Source organism: Plecotus auritus (genome assembly GCF_963455305.1).
Source record: "Plecotus auritus genome assembly, chromosome: 7".
NCBI classification, from domain to species: domain Eukaryota; kingdom Metazoa; phylum Chordata; class Mammalia; order Chiroptera; family Vespertilionidae; genus Plecotus; species Plecotus auritus.
Window position 1 is genome coordinate 15759704 of NC_137774.1, and position 6640 is coordinate 15766343.

Below are 6640 nucleotides of genomic sequence, written 5' to 3' on the forward strand. Positions count from 1 at the left end.
CTGTTGGGCTAATATTTGAAGTAACAATTCAGTGGTCTGGGAGGGCTGTGTGTGTGTGTGTGTGTGTGTGTGTGTGTGTGTGTGTGTGGTGTGATATTCTGGGGATGTGGGAGACAGGTTTTAATGTCACTGTGATTGGGGGCACTGCTGGGCAGGGACAGAGATTCGCATCAGTGAAAACCCTGTAAGGAGGACCCGAGCCCAGGACCCCACTCCCATTACATGTATAGGCTGCAAAAGGTAACCGGTTTTTGCAGTTTTAAAAACACAGATGAAAATAATATTTATTCTAGCATTTGATAGTATATCTCTCTTCTTTCATTTCTGTCTTGTCCTATACAGAATAATTTCTGACCTTCCTGCTTATTTTTTTTTAAATATTTTTATTGATTTCAGAGAGGAAGGGAGAGGGAGAGAGAGAGAGAGAGAGAGTGTGATCAATGATGAGAGAGAATCATTGATCGGCTGCCTCCTGCACACCCCCCTACTGGGGATCGTGTGGGAACCCAAGCATGTGCCCTTGAGCGGAATTGAACCTGGAATCCTTCAGTCCTCAGGCCGAGGCTCAATCCACTGAGCCAAACCAGACAGGGCCTTCCTGCTTATCTTAAACCCTAACTTGTTTATGACAGGCAGGACAAGCATCTGACACTGGCACGTTTTCCAGTGTCTCGGGGCCTGTGCGTTGACACTTTGAAATACGTTCTATTTGGTGACAAGTTGTTTTCCTTTTCTTTTTTCCCTCTCTTACAGCTCAGGCTCTGTATTGTGATTTTTAAAAAGTACGTGTGAGAAGACCTATTATTTATGATTGCATTTCCGGAGAGTAAAAGAAGTGTTACCAACATGTTAATTTTAAAATATATATATATTTTTACTGATTTCAGAGAGAGAGAGAGATAGAAACATCAATGATGAGAGAGAGTCATTGATTGCCTGCCTCCTGCATGACCCCACTGGGGACTGAGCCCGCAACCTGGGCATTTGCCCTTGACTGGAATTGAACCTGGAACCCTTGAGTCTGCAGGCAGGCCGACGCTCTAACCACTGAGCAAACCGGCTAGGGCGTAAAGCTTATTTTTTTTAAAAAAAAGCAGTGAAGAGCCAACAAAAGCATGAGTGATTACCTGGCTGAGGTCTGCAAGTAGAAACCCAGAAGGATGAGCTGAGCACGCAAGGTGCTTTTGACCTGGAGAGCACCTACTGATTCAGGAGGAGCCACTAAGGGGATGATGGAGTCTAGGGCTATCCTTACATATATTTAATCACCTTAGACTAGGACCCAAAGGGCTGCACTTTGGGAGAAGGGTGAACTGCAGTAAACCAGGCCACCGTGGGCACTCACTCAGCTCTGTCATCAAGTGTCCCAGGAAACTTCAAGCTTTGAACTTGAATTTAAAAAATTGGTCCTGGTCTGGTAATGCCCTCTCTCCCCCTACCCCCAGGTACCTTAAAGATACCAATGAAAATCCTTTCTGGAAGAAGATAGCATCAGCCTATGCCTCAAATATTTGAAAACCATTTTTCTCTCCAAATACAACCCAATTCTATATAATAAAAGGATAATATGCAAATTGACCAAACGGCAGAATGACTGGTCGCTATGATGTGCACTGGCCACTGGGAGGCAGATGCTTAATGCAGGAGCTGCCCCCTGGTGGTCAGTGCGCTACCACAGGGGAAGTGCCACTCAGCCAGAAGACGGGCTCACGGCTGGTGAGCGCAGCGGTGGTGGGAGCCTCTCCCGCCTCTGTGGCAGCACTAAGGATGTCCAGGGAGCGGGCCTAAGCCATCAGTTGGACATCCCCCAAGGGCTCCCGGACTTCGAGAGGGCGCAAGCTGGGCTGAGGGACCCCCACTGAGTGCATGAATTTCATGCACCGGGCCTCTAGTATACAATGAAGGAGAACCAGATATAGTCTGAGGAGACAAGACTCATAAGCGAGAATGTACAAGAGAAGCAGACCGTGGAGACTACCGAGATTGAAAGCAGCAGGAGTCGCCTTAACACAACCATTCTCACTGTGTTCAAGGAGGTAAAAGTCAAGCTTGAAATTGTTGAAAGGGAATTGGAAAGTATGAAAAATGAGCCAGCAGTTTTGAAAAAGAACAACATAAAATTCTAGGACTGAAAAATATAATCCTTAGACTTAATAATTCAATAAATGAGTTTCAAGTGAGACACAGTTGAAATGATAATAGTGAACCAAAGAAATCACCCAGAATGAAGCAGAGAGAAATAAATGGAAGGAAAATAAAGAAGAGAGGGTAAGAGAAATGGGGAATAACATTAGAATGCCCAACATACATTTTATTGGAGACGAAAATGGAAGAAGATAGAGGATGTGACACAAGCAGTAATCAAATAAATAATTGCGAGAATGTTCCAAATGTGAAGAAACACACCATGGGCCCTGGCCGGGTTGCGAGGGTGATTAGAGTGTTGTCTAAGGTTGCGGGTTTGATCTCTGGTCAGGGCACCCAATGAATGCATAAATAAGTGGAACAACAAATCGATGTTTCTCTCTCTCTCTCAAATCAATTTTTTAAAAAAGAAACACACCATGTGTTTTTTAATATGCATATGATTATAATATTCGGGGTGCTCTGCCCAGGGCATGGGCCTCTCTTGCCTGGGTACAGTGTGGACACTTGATCTGTGACAAAGGTGGCACAGTAGAGCGGGGCGGGGAGAGGATGGGCTTTTCAGTAAGTATGTTGGGACACATGGAAAAAATGCGAGATGTGACCCCTGCCTCCCATCACGCACAAAAATCAATTCGAAGTGGATTCCAGAACTAAATGAAAGAGGCAAAATGATAAAGCTTTTTGAAGATAATGTTCACGGCCTCTGGGGTGGGGAAGGAGTTCTTAAACAAGACACCAAAAGCACAGACCACAGAGGAAAAGACTGATAAATTCAACTGTGTTAAAATTAAAAACAGTTTATCAAAAGATGCCATGAAGAGTGAAAAGACATACCCACAGCGTGGGAGGAAAAAATCACAGACAACATGAATAAATCATAAAATGAAGGATAATATTGAGGGAAAGAAGCCATGTGTACAAAAGACATCTTGTGAGATTCCAGTTAGCTGTCTGGAAAGCAAACCAAATGAAACAACGAAATGGTATTGGATTGTGACGTGTAGGTGGCAAAACCAGGAAGCAGAAGTGGTCACCAGGAGAGTCGGGGCGTGGTTATCTCTGTGGGGAGCTGTGATCTGTGAGGGGCCTCTGGACTGGCAGAGTTTATTTCTTCATAGGCATGGTGGCGACACGGGTGCTCATTAATTTGTGAAGTCGTCTTGTTGGCGCACTCCTGTGTGTCTAGTATTCTAGTTCATAAATCTAAACTTTGGTTTTTGAGATAGAATAACGAAAACAACAAACAGGAAAAGTTACCAGAAATCTCCTCCCCCCCCCCAAAAAAAAAGTAGTTTCAGTCTCCCTGGTTCTCACTGAGATGTAAATGGACTGAGTTGCCCTTTTTCCGGACCCTCCCGACTCACCCTCTCGAGGTGTGTCTGGGAGCGAGCCCATTTCTCACCTTGGAATTACTCCCTGCTCCCTCAGCATCTGGGCTGAAGGCCAGACCTACAGATGCAGACCTGAAGCCTGAAGCAGATTCCTTCTGTCACCTCTGGGAGGATCATGACATTCTATCTTTTCCAGAGCCTGCCTCCTACACTCTCCTCTCCCTGCAGAGATGGACTCCACGTCCTTCATTCGTCTGGCGTTGAGTTCATCTTCCTGTTCCATCGGTGGCTGCCCTGGCCTGGCTGGGTGAGGGGACCCCTGCCTAAGCTTCTAGCCATCTTGGCCAACTCTGCCCTGAGTCATTTCCTCTGCCTTGGGGTGAAGCTTTCTCCCCAGCACGCCAGTTCTAAACCCTCGTTCACCCACACATCTCTCTCTCTGTGTGCTTACTTTTCATTCTAACCTCCCTGCCCAAATGTCCCCTGGGCTAAGGACACGTACACATGAACATTTTAGTAAATAATGGCAAATCATCTTCCAGCAAGTTTAATACCAATTATGACTCTTTCCAACTGTGGAAACTGGTTTATTGCCTTACATCTTACTCATCATTTCTATTTCTATTTTTAGTTAATACTTTTGAGTTTCTAGGTTTACCATGTATCACCTGAGCCGCCGCCTTCTAGTATTTATGCCTGTTATTTGTTTTTCTCGTCTGTTCATACTGGCCAACACACCCGGAGCCATGTTAAATGACTCTGGTGATGGTAGGCACCTGGAGGTTTAGGTATTGTATTCATACTCATTTACGCTTGAAATGTCTTCTTGATCAACTGATCCTTCATCATTATGGAATATCCCCCCTTATCCCTGGAAATATTTCTTGTGGGTTATTTTTTTCTCCAATTTCCTTAATAGGTACATGACCATTCAGGTTATCTATTTCTTCTTGAATAGCTTTGATAATTCTTGTTTTGTGGATCTGACCAAAAAAAAAAAAAAAAAGGTATTATTTCACACTGGACGGCTATCGTTGTGTTGGCTGTTGTAATTTTTTTTAAATTTGAAAATCTAAGGGAAAAGTGGTCAGTGCCCCTGACTAAATAGTCAGATATTGCATGTTGTAAAAATTCCTGTGGCACACCAGTGTGCCGTGGCACACTGGTTGAAAATCGCTGTTCTAGAAGAGTTAGAGATACCTGTTCTTTAAATGTTTGGTAGAATTCTCCTGCAGAACTACCTGATGTTTTCTGAGGAAGCAATTCTTTGACAACTCTATTGAAATTGGCCTGTTAATATTTCTGCCTCTTCTGGAGTCCTTTTGCTATTTTGTGTAAGAAGAATAAACTGGGTCTCTGGACCAGCCACGTCAAGGTCTGTGCGTGTAGTGACAGCATCAAGATCACACCGTTCCCCCCAGGAATCCTACAATATGTATTTTTCATGTCTGCCTTCTATCATGCAGTATACTAGAAACACAGCTGTCATTAAACCATGTTGTAACATGGTAGAAATAATCTTTAAATAGTAGTTTGGGGTTTCCCCCCCCCCCCCCACTAATGAGTGAATGTACATATCAGTGTACAGATATACTACAATTTATTTATCCACTCACTTGTTGATGGACATCTGAATTGTTTTCTGGTTTTGGCTATCCTATATAATAAAAGGCTAATATGCAAATTGTCCCTTCAGGAGTTCAACCAACTGGGAGTTTGACCGCTCGCTATGACATGTGCTGACCACGAGGCGGCGGCACGGAACAAAGGAAGGCCCCGGCTGGCAGCTGGAAGGCCCCAATCGGCCCTGATCGCTGGCCAGGCCTAGGGACCCTACCCGTGCATGAATTTCATGCACCAGGCCTCTAGTTAAGAATAAAGATCATTGATATTCTTGTATAGGTATTGTGGACAGATGATTTTATTTCTCTTGGATAACTACCTAGGAGTGGAATTGTTGGATCACAGGGTAGATGTATGGTGATACCTGCTTATGGTTTTAATGTGCAATTTCCTAATGACAAATTATATTGGGTAAGCATTTTCTCATATGCTTATTGGCTATTTATACATTCATCATCTTTTGTGAGGTGTGTTCACCTCTTTTGCCCATTATTTTGGTTATTATTATTATTGAGTTACGGGAGTTCTTTATTGAGTTACAAAGTCCTTTGTCAGATATATCTGTTATGAATATTTCCTCTCAGTCTGTGGCTCACTTATTTATTTTCTTAATAGTGTTTTTTGATAAACAAAAGTTTTAAATTTTGATGAAGTTCATTTCTCAACTTTTTTAGGGTCTATGTTTTTTATGTCCTTTCTAAGAAATCTCTGACTACTGAAAAATTGAGAAAATAATCATCTATGTTTTTCTGGAAGGTTTATCAATTTAGTTTATGTTTAGACCTTCTTAAATGGAATTTTGTATATGGTATGAAGCAGGGCTCCCACCCCCAACACCAAACACACCTGAATGTCTAGCTGTCCCAGCATCATTTGCTGCTGCTCTTGTCAAAAATCATTTGACCCTGTATCAGGTGGCTCTTGACATCTAACACGAAGCACCACAGGTAAAACTGTCTCCTATAGTCTTCCTTTACCCAAAGTGAAGTCCTAAGACAGGGAACATCACATCCCCTGGGAGCTTGTTAGAAATGCAGACTCTGGCAGGGCTCCGGCCCTACACAACCCCTTGATGACTATAGGCGCCTTATATTCGGGGAAACCCTGGTGTAGACGTTTGAGGGAGGAGGGAAAACGTCTTCATGACCTACCTACTCTGCCACTGACAACACTGACCACCATCCCATGCACTGCAGGCTCCTGGGTGGGGAACGGGGACCCATTTCCTCTCCTTCTCTTTCTTTGCTGCTGGGGGAGGGGGAGGGTTCTCACCCACTCCTTACCCTCTGATACCCCCAACCACCTGCTCCCTCACTGGGCAGCTCCTGCCCTCCCCTCCATCCACAGCCGTCCACCCCTGAGCCTCAGTTTCCTGTTACAGAGCAGAGATAATAATAACGGTTGGTGTGATGCGAGGGGCTGAGGAGTGCCGGGGGCAGAGGGACAGCACAATAAAAGTCAGTGATCGTCAAGCCACTTCTGAGCCTGTCCTCACGAGAAGCGCCTGCACACAAGCCTCCCCTTTCCCCGCGCCCCTT